Source organism: Clarias gariepinus, chromosome 1 (assembly GCF_024256425.1).
Source record: "Clarias gariepinus isolate MV-2021 ecotype Netherlands chromosome 1, CGAR_prim_01v2, whole genome shotgun sequence".
Taxonomy (NCBI): Eukaryota; Metazoa; Chordata; class Actinopteri; order Siluriformes; family Clariidae; genus Clarias; species Clarias gariepinus.
The window spans coordinates 26,983,731-27,009,877 of NC_071100.1; the positions used below are offsets into that span (position 1 = coordinate 26,983,731).

The 26,147-nt window shown below is 38.1% G+C and overlaps 1 protein-coding gene across 4 annotated transcripts in view; it reads left to right on the top strand.

Annotated features, from left to right (window-relative positions):
* Nucleotides 1-8,950: 8,950 nt before the first annotated feature.
* slc8a4b (solute carrier family 8 member 4b) overlaps nucleotides 8,951-26,147 on the top strand; it is a 65,085-nt gene continuing 47,888 nt past the window's right edge. For 2 of the 4 annotated variants that reach the window (XM_053497562.1, XM_053497585.1), the window contains exons 1-2: nucleotides 8,951-9,349; nucleotides 11,839-11,984. The gene's annotated coding sequence lies outside the window, so the exon portion shown is untranslated. Of the gene's footprint in view, nucleotides 9,350-11,838; nucleotides 11,985-15,148; nucleotides 15,210-26,147 lie in introns of those variants that run through there. The other 2 variants (XM_053497569.1, XM_053497577.1) reach the window with 2 other exon arrangements.

The window sequence follows — 26,147 nt, forward strand, 5'->3', positions numbered from 1 at the left end:
CTCTTCTTCTTCTTCGAGTTAAGGCAAACTGAAGCGTATACTGCCACCTGGTGGGCAATGTAGTACTTGTCGAAGTTAACAAGTAGTATTATGCTGGAAGGTTAGATTGGACTAGCGTTAATACCTGTCGTTGATTAGAAAAAAAGTTTTTAGGTAAAGTAAATCAGATAAGATGAGGTTTTGTCTTTTTTGGTCTACTCCAGCGTGTTAAAATTCACTCATACTACTTAGAAACTGTTAATTTACTGGTGAAAATATTAAGTCATCCCAGTAAAAATATTCAATTTAATTTTCTTATTAATACCTATTGGTGTTTGTTTACATTGCGCATGTAGCTTATTAGTAGTGTTGTAAAGTAGAGTATTGTATCTGGCACATAACTGTTCATAACATCGCTTTTACTCATCATTTTTTTATTTATGGTGCAGGTTAAAGTTAAATCAGATATCCAAGTACAGTACTGCCAGTTTCATTAAATTCTATCAAGTGTTCAATTTAAGATGCACCCACAATTTGACACATGCGCTTTTTAGTAAACTGTTAAAACTTGAGGTTCACAAATTTAGCACATAACCGCTCATAACTTCACCTTTACTCAACCTTTTGATTTCATTTATGGTGCATTTTTTACTTTAAGTTTTATTGAATTCTGTCCAGCCAGTTTTGTGATGCTGTGACAAATTCTGGCAGGACAGATAGCCAGGTTTCTGTTTTCATTTAAAAATAAATTTAAATTGTAAATTTTTGTAAGTCTTTCGGCTGCTCCCATCGAGGGGTTGCCACAGTTTTAAACATAGTGTGTATGGTTGCATACGTACCAAAAAAAAAAAATTCATTTTATTATTTTATGTAATCCCTCAACATTAAATTTTCTAAGTTCAAAAGGTTCAAGAGGCTACTTTGTTTGAATACAAACGTTTCTCACTAACATAACTACAACAATAAGAACATTAATACAACTTTTGTAGCTAGTGTTGCAGCTAGTTAAATTCTATGCTTAATAAAAATAATAAAATTCTGGTAGGGTTATGAAGAAAATAAACATTTTGCCAAGCTTATTGAAGGTTTTATTTTTGCCAACATTAACAAAGTAATACCTATATAATAATGTATTACTAAAAATGTTAAAAATCATATTTAATGCTGCTATAGTGTTAGGTTTAACACTAATTAAAAGAAGAAGATATATTGCTTGATATATCTGCCGTGCCTAGGATAGGTGGTTTACACGTTCATTAAAATGCGCAAATACTGACATTAACAATGCATTTGGGAACCTATATACTGTCTACCTTGTTCCTGAGAACAAACATTTTAGTTGTGCATACGGAGTCCACTCATTTCTATGCCAAGGAGAGGTTTAACAAATCGAAAACATCAAACGCGTACAGTATAACTGCAAATAAACACTGCTCCTTGTTCCTTAGAACACTCATAGGATTTCGATTTTTATCTGCATACTACTATACCAAGGGCAGCTTATACACTAAATGTACACATCACATACAGTGCATCCGGAAAGTATTCACAGCGCATCACTTTTTCCACATTCTGTTATGTCACAGGATTGTCTCGAGCACAAATCTGGGGAAGGTTACAGAAAAATTTCTGCTGCTTTGAAGGTCCCAATGAGCACAGTGGCCTACATCATCCGTAAGTGGAAGAAGTTCGAAGCTTCTTCCAGAGCTAGACTCTTCCTAGAGCTGGCCGGCCATCTAAACTGAGCAATCGGGGGAGAAGGGCCTCAGTCAGGGAGGTGACCAAGAACCTACAATAAACTAAAATGTATTCCAATTCTCCAAAGTGCATTTGTATTTCTAAGGGATAAAATTACATTTGTACAGCTTGTGTACATGTGTAGAGTTTGTATTTACTCACAAACCCATCTTACAGAGACTGAATAATGTTTTAATGCAAAAATAGGTAGTTGCTTTAAAACCAGATAATCTCTCTCGATCTAAATGACTCTTTACTCTGATCAACACTTCTAACGATGAATCCTCCTCATGAGAATAAAACTTCTTTATAAATGAATAATCTCTCTGAATTAAAATTTTTCTCTAAATTTCATTTTTCTCTGACTCCTCCCTTTGAACAGTTCCTCTGCCTAAATGACCCCTCTTTCCTTAAATGAAGAATTTGTACAAATAACTCCTCTCTTAAATGACTAATTTACCTAAATTACCCCCTCTCTCTCTCTCTCTCTCTCTATCTCTCTCTCTGAATGACACCTCCTTCTAAATAACTCCTCTCTCTAAATGTATTTTTTTCTAAATGACTCCTTATTTTAATTGACTCCTTTCCCCAAATAACTTCTTCCTCAATATCTCCTCTTCCTGAATGAGCCAATCTTTTTCATTTTTCCAAATGACAAACTTCTCTCCGTAATTTTACTCCCCCCTCTTAACAATTACTTATTCTTCTAAATGACTCCTGTCCATGAATGTCTTTTCTTTTTGAATAAATGCTGGGCTGCATCCAGTGATTGAGATTTGGATAGTGGGTGGGAATTGGGTCCAGGCCTTACGCATGGGAGGTGAGAAACCTATCCTGAGTCACCAAAGCCCATCTTCTCTTCCTGAATGACTAATTCTTCTCAATAACTCCTTTCTCCAAACAACTTCTCTCTTTAAACATGTCTTCTCCCAAAATTAGTCCTCCAAGAATCCTCTCTTCAAATGATTACTCTTTCTAAATGACTCCTCTCTCTTACACTTTTAATAAAGTTATTACAGTAATACACCTTTGGCAAGGTTATTGTCCCCAATAACAATACAGCCGGTGGGGATGACTCTCAACGCCCTCACCTGGGTAAACACAATAGGGCCTGAGGAGATGATCCTCATGTCTGGGGTATTTAAGTAATATATGCTTTTGGATAGGTTGTTAGAGTAATACACTTTTGCCAAGGCTATTACAGTAATAAGCTTTGGCAAGTTTCTTACAGTAAAACACCTTTTCCAATGTAATTACAATTCACAGTGCTCCGCCAGGTAAAACAATAAGGTTGCTGGGGACAATCCGCATACCTTCAACTGGCCAAAAACACTACAGCCAATGGGGACGATCCTCGATGACTTCTACAGGCTAAAATGGCAATATGGCTAATGGGGATGATCCTCACATATATGAATAATCTGATTTGAATAGCCACCCAGCCATTTTAATATGCCCAGCTTCCAGCTGGTCAAACTGGTAGAAAATTGTAAGAAGAAAAAAAAAGAATAATAGTTAGATATTGTATATAATTTAAACTGGTAGTTACTGGTAGTTAAGTCAACTAATAAAAAAGTTGTAGAATACCTTATTAGTATCTGTATAGGATACCCAGAGCTTGGAAAAAATGCAACAAAGGTCAGAAGTAGACCCCGTTTCCCCAGTGTCCACTTGGTGTCACTGTATGACAAGGACAGTACAGTTCATGTAACAAGAGTCTGTTACTTCTCTTCTTAGTTGTTACCCATAAATGAACAACATGAATTGACCAACCCTAACCCTAGGATTCTTCAATCACTATTAGTAGAATTAGCACCTACTTTTGTTTATTAAATGCCCTTAATTTTTTTCTTTTTTATAGTTACATATTAATTCATTAAAAGAAAATCATAACACTCCCACTTTACACTTCACATTCTCACCTTTTTAAACAGTAAATTAACAAACAAATAATGGCTAATTTGTAAAGAAATGAATAAGCAACTCATTATAATAATAGGAAAAGAGGACTTTCTTGCATGCTTTGACACAGAATCCTAAGGAACACTAACCCACTTACTATTCATGCCCTTGGCTGCACACCTCATACTTTTCTGCAAATCTCTGTTGCCCCATGTCTAAACCAATACATGCTATTTTTTTCTTCGTAACTACAGACTTTAGTTTCTGTGGTTCAGTAAATGTAGTTTGAGCTGCAGAGCTGGAAACACTCTTCTCTCTCTCATGTGTCTGCAGTCTGTGGTTGAGTGCAAAGCTTGCCATGTTCACTGCTTTTAGACACATGCAATTATCAGGCATTTATACACATACGCAGCTTGCCTCACCCTTTCAGAGTGTAGCCTTTAACGTAGATATTTCTGGATCCAGTGGCAGACGACCAACCTCCTGCTGAGTCCATGCTTACGGTAGCTGTGAAATCTGACCTGCTTCATTCTGTTAGTAAAACGCACTTAGAGCAGAAAACTGTTAAGCTGCCTTCAATTCGTATCAAATTGGATGTTGAATGCATCAAAAGATCTCTATCATGGAATTATTTAAAACATGCATTGGAGGATTGGATTAATCACTTGATATGCATTTAAAGTTAACCCAGAATAAGATCTAACACACTAGGCACATAGACTAAACTGCCAAGGCTTGTTTGAATTTTCAAGCGGCTGGAAGGTTCCACCCAGTCAGACCTCCATGCATGTTCTTGTAAGATTACAGGGAGATCTCTGAAGGTCTTTCATTCTTTCTGTCCTAACCTATGTCATTACCTGCCCTCTTTCTATTCCCATCTCTTCCTTCCTTGGTGTGTCCTTTACTGTGGTAATGTGGTTTCATATCATCACATGTGGCCCATGTGCAGTGGAGTGTATTTAACTGTCACATCCAACAGTAATGAAAGGGCGGGTAGATTGCTAGATGGGAGTTATTTCACCATCATTGATGCTATGTTTCTCTGATGGTATGCTATCTTTAGCCATCCGAATGAAATGTAGTGATACAGGCTGTCCTGCCAGGCAGGTGGATTTGCATTCATAGGAGTTTGGGGCCAGCAAAATCCTTTTCTCTGTTTGTCTTTCTGTCATTCCTAGATAACAAAAAAATGGAGAGGAAAAATATGGACAGTACATTGCACTGGATCATATTATCTAAATAATATGGAATGTAATTTGTATAGCATTTAATATTATTATGGCATCATAATAGAGCAGTTATACACTTAGGGTGTAAAATTCTACATAATATGACTTGATTTCAATTCATAAGGCCATAATTCAATATTTAATGATACTCTCTGTCTGCTGTGATAGAATTGCACAAAGAGCAATTATATATACTCAGCAAAAAAAAAAAGACACGTCCTCTGACTTTCAACTGTTTTTACTTTCGGTAAACTTAATGTGTAAATATTTGTATGAACACTAAAAGAGTCAACACCATAAGACATAAACTAAAAATGTTTCATAATGTGTCCCTGAATGAAGGGAGGCTTAAAATCAAAAGTACCAGTCAGTACTGCAGTGCATCTCCTCCTCATGGACTGCCTATTGCGGACAGTCTAAGCACTGATGGAGGGATTGTGTGTTCCTGGTGTGACTCGGGCTGTTGTTGTGGCCATCCTGTACCTGTCATGCAGGTGTGATATTCGGATGTAACGATCCTGTGCAGGTGTTGTTACACGTGGTCTTTCACTGCGAGGATGACCAGCTGTCCTTCCTGTCTCCCTGTAGCGCTGTCTTAGGCGTCTCACAGTGCGGACATGGCAATTTATTGCCCTAGCCACATCAGCAGTCCTCATGCCTCCCTGCAGCATGCCTAATGCACGTTCACGCAGATGAGCAGGGACCCTGGGCATCTTTCTTTGGGTGTTTTTCACAGTCGGTAGACAAGTCTCTTTAGTGTCCTGCGTTTTTAGAACTGTGACTTTAAATGCCTACTTTCTGTAAGCTGTTAAGGTCTTAACGACCATTCCACAGGTGCATGTTAATTAATTGATCATGGTTAATTGAACATGCATGGAAAACATTGTTTATACCCTTTACAATGAAGATCTGTAAAGTTATTTGGATTTTTACAACATTATTGTTGAAATACACAGTCCTGAAAAAGGGACGTTTCTTTTTTTCCCAGTATTTCTAATGAATAATTACTGATTCATGATTATGATTCATGATTGCCTCGAGTCATTTCAATCATTGACTATTAAATCAATGCATTCACTAAAAATCACTCATATTACTACACCCCACTTATAATGTGCGTGTATGTCTGTGTCTGTGTGTGTGTGTATATATGTATGTGGTTTAAAGTTTGTCAAAGTGGCAATAATTGAATCCATTCATTATTGATTTTTAAGTTATTACCTTAGGACTAATTATGTGATCCAAACACCTTCCAGAATAAGGGTATGGTTTCGGCCAGGTCATTGATCTCAAACAACATGGGTCACACTTTACCGTTAACCCCATAACATCATATCAGCACAATTTGAACAAATGTTTCAGCATTTAATATAAAACACAGCACTTAATGGCAGTTAATACATAACTGTTTTGTGATAGAGGCACATTTTAAGTGTTAGCTATTGTGTTAGGATATATTATTAAAACCAATCACAGTTTGACAGGTGATAATTACACATTCAACAACATTTACTGTGCTTTATTCTACTGGTCTAATATGTCAACATTTTAAAAGGGAGAGAAGTGCATGCTAAGGATTCAGTTTGCATTAGTGTCACTGATCTTATATCTTTGCCAATATTTAACCAGCTATTCAGTGCACAGGAGCAGGTTGTCACTGATCTATGAGCCCATGAGATTTGGACACCTTGAGGTTTGGGCCATTATGTTCCCAGCTGGATGGAGTCATAATGGCCAACTCAAATCAGAGGGTCAGGAAACATGCCCCACGAAGTCAAGCTGCTATGCTGCAGCCTGGATCTGGTATGTTCATTTTGGCTACATAAAAAAACACATACTGACAAATTTAATAAAATGTTATGTCACCTACAACAATTATTTTAGGCTGTTATAAAGTATGGTCACATGTGAGTTGTATGTAGTTTCTTTTAAGTACATTATACGCTGTACTAGTAAGTCTAAGGCTACAGTGTTTGTTGCCCTCTTCAGCATTCATGACGTGAACACTACAATTTTGGCTACTAGGCTGGATAATTAAACAGCATAAACTATCTGACTAATTTGGGTATTCATGAGCGATGCTGCAAAGAGTTACACTTAAAGGAGAGATTTTTAAAGCAGTGGTTCCTGAAGGACCACCTGCCCTGCACATTTTACTGTTTTGTCAGCTCCCAGCTGACTTTATTTTTCTAATCGTCCAATTAATAGCCTTTTTTGAAATAAAGTGGGTGTAACAGAGCAGGGAAAACATGACAATGTGGAGGGGTCCTCCAGGACCAGGGTTAAGAAATACTGGTTTTAGGCCACTTAGTAAGACCAACATTAACCCATTAAGTTTTTTAGTTCTTGCAACTGTATGTAGTTAGCCAGGCAAATAAGTATATGTTTTAGGAAACAATAATAAATAAATAAATAAGTTGCACAGTGGGTAGCACTTTTACCTTGCACCTCTAGGGTTCCGGTTTGATTCCCGCCGCAGGTCCTTGTGTGTGGAGTTTGCATGTACTCCTTGTGCTTGTTAGATTTCCTCTGGGTACGCCCACAGTCCAAAGAAATGCATATTAGGCTAATTGGTGTTCTCAGATTGCCTGTAGTGTGTGTGTTTGTGTGTATGTGTGCACTGCAATGGATTGGCACTTCATCAATGGACTACCTCGCCTTATGCCAAAGTCTCCTGGTATAGACTTTAGGCTCCTCCAGTTCCCTGTACAGGATAAATGGTACAGAAGATGAAATGCTAAGTAAGTAAGTATATATATATATATATATATATATATATATATTATTGGGTAAATGATACATATGATTTTTCTTCAGTTTTTTGTTTTGTTTTGATCAGTTTGTTGGCAACGCCCTTACTCCTACAGTGGATGGGAAAGTGTATGAATGCACATGCTCATGGTGCCTTGCATCCAGTTTGTATTCCTACCTCTAATCCAATGTTTCCTGGATGTGTGCCAGATTCAACCCATTGCCATAACCATGATAAAGCAGTTAGTACTTAAGATAAATCAATCTGTTCATTAGCTAACCACAATTCCTATTAAATACCACAATAAAACCAATGAGGCATACAGTTTGGTGACCACAGCTATCATGAGGTACCATATGAGCACCATAGTCAAACCAGGCTTGTGTATCTTAATTAAAGAATTTTTGCACTCCATCAGCATTTTGCTAGATTTCTAAACAAACAAACAAACAAAAAAAAAACAGCATATTTGTAATATAATAGATACAATGTGTGTTTTGACCCCTTTCTGTCACATTCAGCATTAACCTTTTCTTCAATTTGATTTAATAGCAATTCTATTGGATCAGACTATGGACCAGCCTTCACTCCCCATGTACATCAATGAGCCTTGGCCACCCATGACCCAGTCACCAGTTCACCTGTTTTTCCCTCTTGGACTACTTTTGGTATGTCCTGACCACTGTACACCAGGAACATCCCACAAGACCTGCAGGTTTGGAGTTGCTCTGACCTAGTCCTCAGACCTAGATTGTAAAAGTCACTGAAATCCTTATGTTTGTCCATTTTTTCATTACATCAACTTCAGGGATAACGGTTCACTTCCTGTCTAATATACCCCACCCACTTGCAGGAACCATTGTAATCGGATATTTAAAATGTAGTTACTGCGAGAAGGGTCAAATTGTAATGGCTAGACAATTGAGTCAGAGCAACTCCAAAACTGCAGCTCTTGTTGGATGTTCCTAGTCTGCAGTGGTCAGGACATACCAAAAGTGGCCCAAAGGAAAGAAGACCGGTGAACTGACACCAGGGTCACTAGTGGCCAAGGTTCACTGATGCACATGGGGAGTGAAGGCTGGCTTGGGTCATCTGATCCAATAGGAGACCTCCTGTAGGTTCAATTGTGTAGAAGGTTAATGCTGGTTGTGATAGAAAGGTGCCAGGACACACAGAGCATGAGTGGTTCGATGGCAAAGGGGGTACATACTTAATATTGTGTGATGGCTGTTCAGTGTAATAGGCAAAGTACAACTTTAGTTCCCTCCCAAACTGATGCTGATGGAGCACACATTCTCTCTCTCTCTCTCTCTCTCTCTCTCACACACACACACACACACACATGCGCGCGCTCACAGATTCAGTTCCTTCTATCTTCTCTGCTCTTCTCCTCTGAGCTTGAAGCTCTCTCTCTCTCTCTCTGTCACACAGAGACACAGGTATTTGCATAAGTTATTATCGGCAGCAGCGTCCTCTCAGCTCGGAGCTGTGGATGCAGGAGACAGGGTGAGAGTCTGATCCGGTTTGAAAGGGCATCGTAAATTCTTCCCACCAGTCTGCGATCGATCCTGCAGAGGAGGAGAAATCATTTTCGCCCCGCAGCTGCTCACACTGTAGTGGTCGGAAACTAGGCGAAGAGGCGCATCGCCTCCAGAAAACACTCATTCATAACTAATGCCATGGAGCCGGGCAGCGGCAGCGTGATGTTCCTCTGAGGCAGCGGATCGCCAGGAAGCGGACCGACAGACAGGTGCATCTCACACACACACACACACACACACACTGACTGAGGACCTCTCCTGTGGATTTCCGCTGCGTCTCTGACCCGATTCAGTCGGTAGGTCAAATGATGGACTGCCGTTAATATTAGCATTTTAGACTACAGACATCATCCGAGCCGTTAGTGTATCTACTCAACGGAAGGAGAAGCTTCTACAAGCAGGCGAACACTTAAACTCTCTGTATATCAACAAAACAAGTGTTGAATACTTAGGAGGAAAAAATAACAGAAAAGAAACGGGGGAAAAAAGGGTAAGGTTACCTCGCCTGTGGCTGACGTGATAACCTGAATGGCAACTTAAGGGTAAAAATAGTGGACCTTTACATCTTGACTAGTAAGAAGGAACATTTGAAAAGACTGTTTGGGATTTACTTTGGTTTAGTACTTTTTTCTCCTAAAGCTGAACAGCTTTCATTTGAAAAAAAAAAAAAAAAAATGGCTGGACAGAGAGAAAAAAAAATCCATCTTCTGGGTATTTTTTCGCAGAGGGGCCAATATTTTTGGAAAGCCGAGCTGTGGCAATTTGGCAGCTTGCCATGTTTGTGTGTGTGTGTGTGTGTGTGTGTGTCTCTCTCTCTCTCTCTCTCTCTCTCTTTCTGTGTGTATACACAAAAAAAGCTGCTATTTCAGAAAGGTCAAACAATTGGGCTGCATCAAGCAAAGAAAACAACTAAGGATATTTGAAATAACTGGAACTATGTAAAGAGCCCTTTCACACATTATTAAAATATGTAAGATTAGTGCTGAACTGTCAAGTTTGTAAAAGGAATGTGGTCAGAAAAAAATTTATTGATATTACTTAAAAACCTGGTGAAGTTGAATTGTAAAAAAAAAAAAAAAAACATCAGAAAAAATTATAGCTATGTTTAATAGTGCAAGTTAAAGCATTTCATTATAGACTAATCAGAAAAAGAGGGCTTGACTATGATAGGGAGAATACAGATTGGACTTTGAAGCAATGGAAAAAGGTCATGTGATCTAATGAGTCTGGATTGACCTATATTCCAGAGCGATGGGTGCATCAGGGTAAGTAACGTAATGCAAAAAGTGATGCACCCAACATGCGTAGTACCCTCAGTATAAGCCTCTGGGGGCATTTTTATGATCTCGGGTTGTTTCAGTAGGTTAGTTCTGATGACTTAAATGTGCCGAATAACCAAGGTATCACCTCAGTGCAGTTATTCTTCCCTGATTGCACGGCATATTCCAGGTCTCAAATTATGAAAGAGTGGTTCTGAGAGCATGAGAAATCCATTTTACACATTAACTGGCCACCACATTGTGTGCTGTAATCAAAGCTCAAAGTGATTGAAAGGAAAAATTAAAGTGGGTGAGTTTTTTTGGTAGGCAGTGTGTGTGTGTGTGTGTGTGTGTGTGTGTGTGTGCGTGCGTGTGTGTGTGTGTGTGTCTATTAAGCACTCTGAGTGTTAACACTAACAGTTTTTGTGATGTGTCATTATGAGGGTTAAGATGCAATTAGGGGTGATGGCCCGATGGACCTCTGATTGTCACATGATTGCACTACAATTTGTACATTTTAAGATGTGCTCTTTAGTCTGTGGTTTGGTGCCAAACAATGAATGTTAAAAAAGAGTTATAAAAGATAATGTGTACGATTAAATATTTATACAGCTTACAATTTACCACAATGGAGCACAATAAATCATAATCATATTAATGTTTTGATGTAAAAATGATGATTGAATATTTATATTTGTATAACAAAACAAGTACCTCCAAATATGTGTTAAAATATTAATAATATGCTATTTTTTTTCACAGACATTTGTGAAAGTCATACTTAGTCATTAAGAAATTTTAGGAAGAAACATGGTTGACAAAAGAATGAAAAGAAATATGCACTATCTCACTCCCTCATTATCTATATTGCTATTTCTATTCAGGGTCACGAGGACCTGGAGCCCATCCTAGGGAACTCTGGGCATTGGGGAGGGTACGGGGGGTGGACTACACCCTAGATGGAGTCACAATCCATCACGGGGCACAAGCACAGACACACTCACATAATACGAGCAATTTGGAAACACTAATTAGCCTAATCTGTTTGTCTTTGGACTGTGGGAGGAAACTGAAGTACCTGGAGGAAACCCACCAAGAATGTAGAGAACAGGCAAACTCCACACACACAGACTCAAAGGCAGGAATCAAAACCTCTACTCTGGAGGTGCAAGAACGCAGTGTTAACCAGTACACTACTGCAAAGACAAAACTTAAAATGTCACCAAACCTTTTTAATCAAAGTAGAGCACTTAGTCAAAAGATGGTAAAATATGTGATTCTGAAAAATGAGGATCATGTGATTTTTTTTGGCATTTCACATAAATATGCAGAAATTGCTCTTTAGGCATACTTTTGTCAGACGAAAATGAAAAAGAAAGAACTGTTTGTTTTATACAAACTAATAATGGAGCAAATCTGTTAATTGGTGTGTTTTGCAGGATAAAAGGAAGCTAACCTAGTGAGTGAGATGCCCTAGCCATGACTGCCTAGCACCTGCATTCTGTTCCAGAGTCCCTGCAGAGACAGACGAAGACAGGCCGTTACCTGTTAATAGAGGAGCTTTGGTTTCTGTCACCAAAAGTGGGTAAGGATTACTGCCTTTCCAAGGAAACTTAACTATATACTAAACAGTAACACACTAACAATATCGGATATAAGTAAAGTGAAGACAGAAAGGAATTACAGTCCTGTTATACAGTGCTTCTCTTTCATGGTAATCGTGTGTCATTATCATTATAAGTTGTACACAAAAGAGAAAATGATGTGTAATAAGGGACATGCTTATAATCTAAAGCAGTGGTTCTCAACCCTGGTCCTGGAGGACCCCCTGCTCCGCACATTTTAATGTTTTTCATCCTCTGTCACATCCAGTTCAAATTAGAAAAAGGCTATTAATCAGGTGATGAGTTAAATTAGATGTGCTGGGAGCTGAGACAACACTAAAATATGCAGGACAGAGAGTCCTGCAGTACTAGGGTTGAGAGCCACTGCTCTAAAGCATACCGTTGTATTTCTGTTAAATGTTATGTATGGCTGACAAGAGAACTAATTTAGTTATCTGTATTTATAATGAAGCTACAAGTGACAGAAGCAGGTTGAATTCTGATCTGATCTCTATGATGGTGCGTTGAACAGTACAAGTAAAATCTCTACAGGACCAAAACATGGCCAATTATTCAGAGTACCAAAGACAAAAAGCATACATACAAAATGTGAAAAAAAAAAAAAAATAGAAAACAGTTTCATTACAAGCATGGCAGTGCATCCGACTGGTGATGTCTGTGACAGTTTAATAACACAGACTTCAGGCAGGCAATGATTGTTAAGGATTTGCAATCAAATAGTCAAGACTGGAAATGCACTTAATATTACATTACAATTTTGTACAAACACATTTGGTCCCTTGAAATGTGAAGAGCATATATTAAAAAAACTGGCCAACACCAACACATATTCCCCAAATAATAAAGCTGACATTCTGCTTCTTAAATGGATTCATTTCAAAACTTAAGAGTTATCACTTATCAACTAGTAGTGGACCGCACTATATATGTTTTCAGTGTCATTTACTTAAACTTAGCACAAAATAAATCTAAAATTTTATACTTACAATGACCCATTGTTCATTGAACCTGTAAAACCTGTTGAGTTTAAATAGGAATTACTGTATTTAACCAGATGCTCTGGTGATAATCTCTTGTTCACTTTAAGTGAAGGATTTATTTCAAGCTTCACACATCTCAGTTATGAGGCTGTTCAAATTTGATGACCCAAATCCATTTCAGACACCAAATATTTCCCCTCTGTACCTTTCTGCTTGTCTGTCCAACAGTTTCCACTCATTCTACCACATAATGTCTCGCTTTAGATTTTTATAATCCACAGCAGAATTGAAGTCTGACCTGCATTACATAATACAGTACATGGAAGACGTGGATGTGTGTGTGTGTGTGTATGGGCAAGTGGGTCTGTATTGCCTGTAGTAGATCCCATCGTAATAATAGGATTATTGACGGATCAGATCTAGATGAAAATCAAAAGATTGCCTTCATTGAGAATGACCTGTAAAAACTGCCCTTTTTTGGTGTCATTTATTCTCTGCTCTTGTCTTTCCAAGTACTTTGCTAAACGCTTAATTTGTTTATTCATGATATTTCAAGTTAACAGAAAAATCTACAGGAAAATCAACAAGTCAACAGGAAAATTAATCTCCGTTTACCATTAAATGTAACACAAATACACTATGGCAAAAAAATTATAAATAAAAATTTACAATTTTAATGTGTGTTAATGAAATACTATTGACGGCATGTATTCTAAATAGAAATTTCTAACTACAGGTACAGTAGCAACAATATAAGTGGCACATTAGTTGCTAACTGATTTCAGTTAGATAACAAATCAAAAAACAAATTCTATCAAAAAGATTGTAATTATTAAGTTACTTAATAAAACATACTAGGCATTTGCTGTGGTTATACCCTAGTGAGAGCGAAATGTTTAATAAGAAGTTAAGCTGATTGTTTCTCTGTAGTGTAGCTTTAGTCAGACGCTTACAGCATACTAATCCCGATGTAGTTAACAGGCTAGATTCTTTGAGTACTGCTTTTTCAGAAAATCAATGCATAACTCCTAGTATTTATTGATTTGTGTAATGTCAGTAAGGCAACCTTAACTAGAACCGAGAACATATAAAATATGAACACATTTCACACATTTCATGCTTCTATACATTTCTTTGGCAATTTAATTAGGGCATCAATTTTGTTTGTAACAGAAGTAATTTTCATGGAATCAAATAGAGATTCACAATATCAAAGTTCTGGCGGCACAGTGGCTTAGTGGTTCCTGCCTCAGGTCTGTGTGCATGGAGTTTGCATGTACTCCCCATGCTTGCTGGGCACTGCCCAAAGATATGCAGGCTAATTGGAGTTCCCAAATTGCCCATAGTGTGTGAATAAATGTGTATACTGTATCTGTGTGCTCTGCAATGAATTGGGACTCCATCCAGGCTGTACCCCGCCTCACTCCTGGGATAGGCTCCAGGCTCCTGTGACCCAGTGTACAGGATAAAACGGTATAGTCGATGATGTATCAAAGTTCCAGTGGTCAGAAGTTTACACACACTTACATGACGGGCCCTTTAAACAGTTAAACAGAAATTAATGACCTTTAGAAGCTGCTGATTGGCCAATTGTGAAAATCATAAGTTAATTGAAAGCGTTCCTTTCGCTGGATTAAAGGAATGACTTTCCAGATCTCTTTGGCCTCAATACAAATCTAAGCACCACAGTGTTCCAAACAAGGGAAGGGAGAGCGAAGACTAAACAAACAATTGTATATCAATAGAAAATGTTGGACCACAAATAATCATTCAGCCTAAACCGAATAGTCACAGTTTGTACGGATATACTCTACATGAGTACGGATATACTCTATTTTTTATTTTTTTATCTTCTTGATTTTGTATAACAAAACAGGCCATGCTTTTGGAAGATTCATTTTTAAAATTGTTTGTCAGATTTGAAATGAACTTGTGGACTATAATGCTAAGATTTTTATTTTAGGAGTTGCAGATTTTTTTCAAAGAAGTCTTTGCCAAAGTTTTCATTAATATGGCAAGAGTGCCAGGAAATGTATGCACATTCTGGTTTGGCCCAGAGGGGCGAAAAGGAGTAATTAAAATAGATGGCAGAAGGAAATGGAGCCTGGCTAAGGAAGGCCTGCATTACAGAATGACTTGTCAAGACTGCAGTTGTCATCATTCAAACATCATTTAAGGCAGCGAACCAAGAGAGCGTTGTATGAGGTACTGTAGCAGTCACTTTCTACCACTCACTAAAATTCCAAGGTTACCAATTAAGTAGACATTGATGCATTTATGCATTTTCCTGAGTCAATATAATATATTTTAATAATAGAATTTGGATAAATATATAATGGGACATATATATGAGAATCCATCTTAGTGGGATTCACTCCTTACTCATCTGTATTTAAAGAAACTGCTCAATCACTGACTATGTGAACCAACTATCTGTAATGACTTACATGCAAATGTTTCATCTAATTTGTTTTCACACATCTTTTGGATGTTATTCTTTTCTGGGGACATTGAGACAAAAGAAAAGGCTGTTTAATTCAGCTGAGAGATAGAAAAATCCATTAAGTAGTGTTAATACATCTACTTAGTTTTAAATAGTTTCGTATAGTGATACACTCCTTCTCACCCAATATATTTTGGCATTAAATCTAAATCATGGTGGTCTTGCACTGTCAGCACTCATTGATTTGACCAACACAAGTACAATGGGAAAGTCCAAGGAGCTCATTGCATATCTTAGAAAGAAGATGGTAGATTTACTATGGTAAATCTAGTATTTATGTGGCATTTAATGTTATTTAAGTGATAATCACTCTCTCTTTCTCTCTCTCTCTCTCTCTTTCTCCTACTGATTCTCCATACCGCTTATCCAGTAAAGGGTCACCAGAAGCCTGGAGACTGTTCTAGGCAGGCACTAGGCAGGACACAGAAGCACACACACTCACACACTACAATGAATTTGTAAATACCAATTAGCCTAATCTGCATGTAATTGGACTATGGAAGGAAACCAGAATCCTTGGAGTAAACCCACCTATCATGGGGAGAACATGCAAACCCCATGCTCAAAGACCAAAGGAGACCGAAAGGCCCTCGACTTTGGAGGTGTGAGGCCACAGCGCGAACCAGTAGGCCACCATGCAACTGATATACAGTACACTGTCATAGGCTGTTGTGTTAGCTGGAGGGTTAGTTTACTGATCAGTAAATGTTTTCCTGAATTAACCTTAAGGATTGAGATAGGTACTTAGCATCACTAGGTGATTATATTACTAGTCTGTGGCACAAATATACCTGGCCTGTTTTAGCGGCTGGGATCAACAGCATCTGTTCAAAATAGAATTCTATTCATATATTTTATTCAATTCAATTTTATTTGTATAGCGCTTTTAATAATTGTCACAGATAAAAAGTGTAGAGCTGATTTCAAGAGTAAAAGAGTGAAAAAGTGACTTTCCCTAAGGCAAGCCATCATTATGCCGCAAAATCATATGTTATGGTTCACTACACACTTAAACATGCAGAACAGCATAAATGTGCTTAGGTAATTCTTAAAGGTATAACTATTATTTAAAATAATAGGGGTTAATGAGCTCTAAAGACAATATAATCAGTAAAACATTATTAGTTATATAATATAATTAGTCATTCCCAAAAACATTTTTCATGCCGATTTGTTTGACAGCCTAAAAATAAATAAAAAATATATTTTAATTAGTATATTTTTCTTAATTAATTCATCAATCAATCAATCAATCAATCAATATACTAAGGTACTTAGTATATACATCCTTGGTACTGGTCCCAAGCCCAGATCCGGTGATCTGCTATGGGAGCACTGAAAAAAAAAAAACATATGTAACTTTAAACCATTGTTGATTTCAATAAATTGAAATCTCCCACAACCTAAACATACCATCTAAGTAATACATCTGGTCAATAGGACTAGGAGAGCTGATGATTAAAGTAGGCAATGATGGCCACTGAAGGTAGGGGAGACATGATTAAACTGATGTGAGAGTGACAGAGAATGATGGAGAGAACTTGGAAATACAGTGCTTCAGAGGCAAAGAAAAAAAAGGTGTGATTTGTATAGTGTTATACAGATAAATGAGGCAGATAGAGAGCAGAACACCAGAATTAAAATGGGACTATGTGGAGTGACATAAGGGGAAAGATTTTATGGGATACAGCGTGGAAAAAAAAAGAAAAAGAAAAGATTGTGGATGGATGTTTCTGCTAGACGTGCTTCATTCAGGTCGGTCTGAATAGCTCTCCGGTCTTTTAATTATTTCCACCAAGCCAGTTCAACTAAGTGTGGAGCTGAACTGCAGCATTCTTCTACATCTATCTCATGTTCTCTGACAGCACTGTGGTGGAGACAAGATTGTAGGTATTGACTGGTATATATATATATATATATATATATATATATATATATATATAAAACTAATGTCACAGCAGTTAAAGTGAGTTAATTTACTTCTAGTCTCCGTTAAACTGCTCTAAGCCATGGGGCTGACAGAGAGCGAGAATGAGAGAGAATAGGATATTATTAGGGACAGACTCCAAGTCCCCCAAAGCATATGTTTTATTTGACAGTAGCAGTCTGTAAACACTATTCCAGCGATAAAGCCCCCATGTGTCACAGAGTACCCCTGGCTGAATGCCACATTGCCCTCTGTGCGTGTGCGTATGTGAATATGTACAGTAAGAGACAGACCGGCCTTCCTTTTGCTTGCTCGGTCATGATGACTGCATGAAGCAGCATAAAAGCACTACACACATACATCACCGGACGAACGATACCACAACCGAGTGAGAATGATGATTGTCTGGCTGGGTTTCATCTCGGGTCTGTAAACCCTGCCTGTTTTACGAGAGGCTTTTAGCCAGTGACGTTTAATGATTGGAAACCATGGCGGGGTCTTAAAAATTGACTTTTGGCTGGAGATTTGTAACCAATGCTTGCAGCTTTCACCTAACTTTCTTAAAATAATCTAGATATACTATAACTCAACTTTATGACATGCTGCAGGACAAAAATCATAAATAAAGGATTTTATAAATGTTTTTATTCTTTACAAAAATAGATTATGGCAGAGAAGAATAGTAGATGGGTGCTACTGTCCAGTTGTGTACAAAATACATCTTGATTATAAGATGAGTCAAATGTAAATGTAACATAATTTACAAACAGCCATTACATCTCAATTGTCTGTCCCTTCCTGCTTTTAGTGAACCATTAAAATTCCAGTCCACTGTAATTGCCCACACACTACAAATGCAGTAAAGAGTATTTCTTTAATGATCTCAGGTGACACATTTTGCTCTGCTATAATTCTAGTCTAATGCTATTTAAACGTAACCAGCCCTACACCATGCCCCTTTAATTAATAGTTCAGTCTGTGCTAGCAGCATATACTATACATATATATTTTTTCAAGTGATTAAAATTTTATTTGACCAAAAACAATTATGCTTGCACAATTAGTGTACATTTGTGGTGGTGTGTATGTGTGCATATGTGATTGTCAGATGGGAGCTTCTCAGCTTCAAACGCAAGGGTTAGCATGATCAAAGGCAGCGTTTAACGCTGTGTGTTGCTATCACATCACCGGCAGCTCCACAATCAGGAGCTCCAATTATAGCTTTCAAAGAGGAAGTTGCTTTCTCTGTCTCTCTCTCTCTCTCGCTCACTCTCTCTGGTTCTCTTTCCCTCTCTCTCAGTTTTTTTCCCCCACTGCAGCCTAGTGTCTGAAGACATAGATTATGTGTTCTGCATAGAAATAATAGCCCACATCTTTCTTTAATCGAATTTCTATGGTTATTATTTGTACGTGATCCTGCAGCTTTTATTTCCTCATTTGTAGAAATTGTCTGGAGAATGAGTATGCATACACTTTGCAGAAAGTTTGATTACAGTCTGAAGTGGTTTCTTTATTAATCATAAAATTGGGGAGCCACACAAAATGACTAATTTTGAAGAATAATGACATGAAAATCTATGTTGTATTAAACTTTATTTGACCCTTTTAAGGGGTACAACATTAGTGTCCTCATGGAAATTGAAAGGGGAATTAAAAGAACTGCACGCAGTATTTTCTATTCCTTTGTGTATCTGTAGCTCTGTTGGTGGTGGTATGCTTTTTGTAATGTTCTTATACTTTTTAAAATGCCCTTGCATTATGGGTTTGTTTTGTGGGTAGATCTCTCCTTTTTTTGTTAAAAACTCTGCATGCCTACATAAGGCTGTTTATCATTGTATATACTAAAATAAATAATATAATAAAAATAATCAGATGCAAACTTTCCAGATCTCATTTCAATGACCTGACAATTTTGATGTTCCTTCAGAGGTTCGATTCCTGCCTAGGGTCTGTGTGCATGGCATTTGCATGTTTCTGCAAAGCCATAAAATGCCCATAGAATGTATAAAAGTGTGAGGGTGAATGTGAGATTTGCTCTGTGAAGGTCAGCACCTTGTCCAGGGCGTGGCTCCGTAAGTTCTCTGAGAACTTGCTTTGGTGTCTGGCACCAGGACATAAGTTCAGGACGTGTCCAGCACATCAAATGAGTGCTCAGTTGGATTGGGATCTGGGAGGTTTGGAGATCAGGTAGGTGAATTTGGGGCTTTTGCCAGCTGGGGTGCGTGTGCGGTGGGCTTTGGTGCACTGGTTGATCTGGTGCCTTTCTATTATGACCAGCATTGAATTTTTCAACAATTTGTGCTGCTTTGGCTTTTCTGTGGGATTAGACTAGTTGGAACGGTCTTTGTGGGCTTAGGTGAGTCTTGAGTACCCATGATTTTGTACCCAGTGTATTGAATAAGCAGTGTTAGTGTTTTAATGTTTTGTGGTGTTAATGTTATGGGTGATCAACTGTATAGACTGTGTAGAAGCAAGGTCTCAGCCTCGTAAATATGTAACAGTAAGGTCAAAAATTCATTTATAAAACATGTTGTTCAACTTCACTTCTGAAAGTTATTCAAAACAGCCACAATTGACTATTCAGAAGGCTTTGGGGGATTTAAAATGAATGATTTTCATGAATCTAATATAAATCAGAAAAGCAATGCGAGCCAGGTGTGCTTTTGGCCTCAAGGTGCACCTTTTGTTCCCTCAAAATGAGTTTTTTTGAATGAGTATTTTTATAATATATAGTTGACTGGTGAGTGAAGCTATTTTTGTAGTGTTTTACTATTGTACATCTAATAGTTTTATTTCTTGCAGTACAATATTGCACCGAGCTTCAGTTGTAAACCAGGATATGGTTGAGCATTTTTCAGAGCTAATTTTGAAGCTGAGGAGATGTGATTATGGAGCAAATGCCTTGCCGTTAAGCTCTTTTCTGATATGATTACTGAGTGTATGGCTCAGTGATATGCAGTGTTCTGTAATGGAACAGATATACTTCTGGAGCCTGGTGAGCCAGTGGTGGCAGTAAGTCATTTCATTTTCAGCAGGATCCAATACTGTGCCCTTTCCCTTTGAAAAAAAAATGAAGGGAGAGAGATGGAGAATAGTGTTTGCATTTACTTGAAGGACAGAAGACAGACGTAACCTTTACTTTTTCTCTTGCAGATTAATTAGGAAAAAGTAAAGCTATAAAATGACTGGTGCCTTCTCTACTCACCACCTGCTCTTTCACTTGATCTTGGTTCTGTACCTTCCTCCTCACCTGTTTTAATAATGCTACATGCCTGTGCAAACCTATGCCTTTTAAAGGGTATTGTAAGGGTTATGAACCTCACTGACTCACTGACTCATCTTCTATACCGCTTTATCCTGTATTCAGGGTCGCAGGGGGCCTGGAGCCTATCCCAGTAGGTGAGGTACATCCTGGACAGAGTGCCAATCCATCACAGGGCACACACATATACACACACTTACACAGTTATTCACACACTACAGACAATTTGGAAACACCAATTAGCCTAATCAGCATATCTTTGGACTGTGGGAGAAAACCGGAGTACCCTACCAGGCACGGGGAGAACATGCAAACTTCATGCACACAGAGATGGGAATTGAGCCTGGCTGGAAATCAAACCCAAACCCTGGAGGAAACAGTGCTAACCACTACACCACCATGCTGCCTGGTTATGATCCTGATTAGGATTAAATCTAATGAATTTTAAATAGGAGTCTTGTATTTCATGCTATAAAGCCTAAAAACTGGATCTGTAAAGAAATGCATCTTCTACTGATTTATGTCAAATTGTCAGAATAAATCAACATGATTTTTGCATGTTCTCCCTGTGCTTGGTGGGTTTCCTCTGGGTACGTTGGTTTCCTCCCACAGTCCAAAAATGTGCGGATTAGGTTAATTGGCGTTCCCAAATTGCCTGTAGTGTGTGTGTGTGTCCTCTGTGATAGATTGACACCCTGTCCTTGTGCCCAAATTCTCCTGGGATGGGCTCCAGGCCTCCCATGACTCTGAACACAGTAGATGAATAAATTAATGTTCTTCCTTATTTTTATTTTTTTTTACAGTATATTCTTGCTATTAGATATATCCAGCTTAAACAGTCTGCCTTGCTATAAAATGTACAGTATCTTTCTGCTGCACTGCAGAATTAAAATAATTTTTTAAACAATGTCTACTTCTGGTATCGTTTACAAAAATAATTATTAGTATAATAATGATACCAGTCCTACAGCTTAACATAAGCATTTTAGTGTTCCCCCCTCCATCACTACTACCTCTTTCACAGTTCCACTGTAGTAACAAAAATAATGTCCACTTCCTCTCATTTACAAAGTTGTACTAGCACTTTATGTAAGAGTAAGAAGCACTTCACAGTGCTGTTGGAACATCAGTAATCAATACCTACGGTAGCCACATGGTCTGGGCTTGTGTCTGGCTCAGGCCTGAAGGAAAAAAGCAGATCAGTTTTGTCTTATTAGTGTCAAGGGCTTTATGGAACATGAAATTTATTGAGCTAATCATGCTAAGGACTGGAATCACACAAAGCAGGTGTTGTCTAGTTATTGTGTAGCTCATACATAGTCCATACATAGTTTGACTGAAAAAGTGAGATCTACATGAGAAACAATTTACATGCTAGCACTTTATTAGCTTGTGAGTTAATGACATGTTGGCAACATACATGCACTATGCCGGATGTTTTATACAGGTACTACAGGATATAATAAACTGGTTTTCACGCCTTTGGGTAGTTATACACATTACTGCACTCTGTGTGACAGTTTAAAATTGCAGTGTCAGTTTGTTAGAACAATTTTGCACTCTCTCTGGATAAGAAGCCTGAATGTGGTATAATATTCCTGACGATTGCACTGAGGGTTGGTAATCATGAGCTGCTGATGTACCTGTACTTTCTAATGATAGCTCATTGCTAAGGCTCCTTCACATACCTGTTGTCATCAGTAAGGAGGGCACACACACACACACACAAACACACAGTTTTTTTCTGTCTCTCTCTCCTGCTGTGTTGCCACCTGCTTGTTTGTTAGCGCTGGGTCGTCTAGGCCATAGCTCTCTTTTTCTGTCCAAACACACTCTGGATCAGCACCTGATGAAGGTCACATTAGCTGTGCTGACTTCAGTGGCTGTTCTCTAACCAATGGGTGCCCAGATTAATAAGGCTGAGTCATTCTTGCTGATATACTGACTCTGACCTCAGGCCTGGTCGAATAAAATTTAAAACATGAAAGCAGTTTAAACAAAATATAGGCTTAATGCTGAAAAAATCATATCATTTTTGGATGCTTTAATTTTTTATGGCTCTTTAAAGGTTCCTGTTTTGTTTTTTTTTTAACCTTTTGTCCATTTGTATTGCTGTATGCTGCTCTCATTTACTTAAAATTGACCCCCCTCTAATTTATCTTTTGGTCCGTCTTATCTTCTATCGTTCCATCTCTTATTTCTCTTCTCATGTGTTGGTAATGGTGTGTGTAGGTCGACTTGCCATTAGCACTTTCTGCCTTGAGTGAATTTCATACACTCAAGAAGCAGACAGAACTCACTCCTCCACACTCGCACACACACATGCACACACACACACACACACACACACACACACACGGAGTGCAAAATGTGAAAATGTGTAAGCACCGTGACCCATGAGCTCACTAACTCTACATCTAATTACTGCATTAAACAATGCCAAGCACCAACATAATTCCCTAGTAAGTATGCAATAAATGAATTCTAAAAAAATTGAAAGGATTCAGAGTTAGTTTACTTAAGGTAGTCTTAGTTACTCTGTCCATCCCTCACTGACAGTAAATACCTGGATAATTTATTGCGCACATTTTCACACATACTGTGAACAATTAAACAACTGATATATAGTGTGATGTGATTGTCAAAATGAATACTTTCATCATACAGCCTACTTTCCTTTTTTTCTCTACTCATCTGTTTGTCTTGCATTAAATGCACACTATCCATAAAGGAATACAGTGGGGCAAAAAAGTATTTAGTCAGCCACCAATTGTGCAAGTTCTCCCCCTTAAAAAGACGAGAGAGGCCTGTAATTGTTATCATAGGTATACCTCAACTATGAGAGACAAAATGAGAAGAAAAAAGAATCCATAAAATCACATTGTAGGATTTTTACAGAATTTATTTGCAAATTATGGTGGAAAATAAGTATTTGTTCAATAACAAACATTTTTTTCAATACTTTGTTATATACAGTACCCTTTGTTGGCAATGACAGAGGTCAAACGTTTTCTGTAAGTCTTCACAAGGTTTCCACACACTGTTGCTGGTATTTTGGCCATTCTTGTGGATGTTTTGGGGCTGTCGCTGGGCAACACAGACTTTTAACCCCCTCCAAAGATTTTCTATGGGGTTGAGATCTGGAGACTGGCTAGGCCACTCCAGGACTTTGAAATGCTTCTTACTAAGCCACTCCTTCGTTGCCCGGGTGGTGTGTTTAGGATCATTGTCATGCTGAAAGACCCAGCCATTTCAATGCTCTTGCTGATGTTAGGAGGTTTTCACTCAAAATCTCATGATACATGGCCCCATTCATTCTTTCCTTTACACGGATCAGTCATCCTGGTCCCTTTGCAGAAAAACAGCCCTAAAGCATGATGTTTCCACCCCCATGCTTCACAGTAGGTATAGTGTTCTTTGGATGCAACTCAGCATTCTTTCTCCTACAAACACGAAAAGTTGAGTTTTTACCATAAAGTTCTATTTTGGTTTCATCTGGAGTGGGATGGGCTTGGAAGGCAAAGCTGTGTGCTCACTGAACATCTTAAGGGCGCTGGGTTTGACTTTGACATCCTCTGCGCTGACTGAGCGCTGATGCCTATGTCAGTATAATATGCTTGGTTGGCAGATCTAGGCACTGGCTCACAGTCAGAGACAGCTGTGGTCTGGCCCAAGTCCCACCGCCTAAACAGCTTGCTAGTTGAAAACATCCAAGTTTAATAATAGGCATAGGAAGAACCTGAGAAAGCCATTTCCCCCCTTAACATTTCATGGTCAGCCATCAGATGAGTACAAACATCTTAAGACCACTGTCATGTCCGAGAGATTGTAACAGGCTGATAATAATTCTTGCCGAACTGCAATGTTTTGTTCATCTTGGCAGCACCTGAGGAGGTTTGACGAGGTGTGCGTGTGTGTGTGTTTGTGTATTTGTTAATGACACCTTTCAAAACTATGTGATGTGTCCTGATTAATTTGATAACCTAATAGCATGTTAGCAAATTGGTTTTTCGTCCGGTGATGGTCAGAAACCTAAAAATGGGCTCGACAGTCATGTGTAAAATATAGTGTTTTAATTTGTGTTAAGTGTGTGTAAAAACATACAGAATTTATCTGATCATAGTTGGTCTTAGTATTAGGCAAATTAATAGATTAGTAGATCATCAACAGGTGTGTAGGCCTCTAGAAAATCTAAAGTTTTGGCAGTTTGCTAATATGGAGTATCCGGGTATATGTTAACACAATGTCAAGGGGGAAAGGCATAAGCAATGGTCTTAGAGAACCAACTGTTGATACATATTAGTTTGGAAAACGTAAAGTTCATGACAGAACAATTAGAATAGACTGAACAATTACGATTTGTTTGAAAGGATTGCTAGGAAGTTCGCAAAACTGCATTTGAAAAAGTAAAAGGCTTCTGGAACTTCTATGTCCTATAGACAGATAATACTAAACTGGAGTTGTTTAATGCGCAGCTCTGTTTTTGGTGAAGAATATCAGAAGAAAAAGGTTATACCTACTGTCAAGCAGTCGATGGGTGATGATTTGGCCTGTTTTTACAGCCAGAGGACCTGGGCTATTCGGACTCATTGGGTTGACCATGAACTTCTCAGTATACCAGAGTATTCTAGAGGTAAATGTGAAACCATCTGTCTGACAACCAATACTAGGGGAAAATTGCATCATGCAACAGTACAAGGATCCGAAGCACACCAGTAAATCCTACATCAGAATGTCTGAAAAAGAAAAGAATCAAGGTTTTGGATAAGTCTAGACAAAGTTCAGACCTCCACTCAATTGAAATGCTGTGGCAGGACCTTAACAAAGCTGTGCATGAGCGAATGCCTAAAAACCTCAATAAACTGAAGCAATGGTGTGAAAAAGAATGGAGCAAAAACAGAGAGACCTTGTGAGAGACGATAAAGTCATACAGGAAACAATTATTTCAAGTTAATGTGGCTAAAGGTGGATCTACAAGTTATAGAATAAGTTATAGAATAAGTTATAGAATAAGTTATAGAATACTATTGCCCAAGGATGTTTTTTTTTTTTCCGCAAATAAATAATTGGATGGTGAAAAAAGTTATTTGTTGTTTGTATTTACCTAATTCTAAGACCTAATCAATCAGATAATTTTTATTATGTTTTTACACAAAAAAACATTTAAAAGAATTAAAAGATGGGGCAATAACCTTTACGCGACTGTAGTGCTTGACGTCAACTCTAGAATGTTTGTTCAGAACTACACAATAGTGCTGCTTTAAAAATGGTTGCAATGATCCCTAATCATTCTTTTGTTTTTGTCATTTTTCATCTGATTGTTTTTCATCACTCTTTTTTGCCACATTGAAATGACAGGTTGATCGTTTGGTAGTTGTGACCGTACAACAAACCTATGATAATATCTGTGATGTGGCTATCTAGACATCACTGTGGATCTACCTTGGAGGT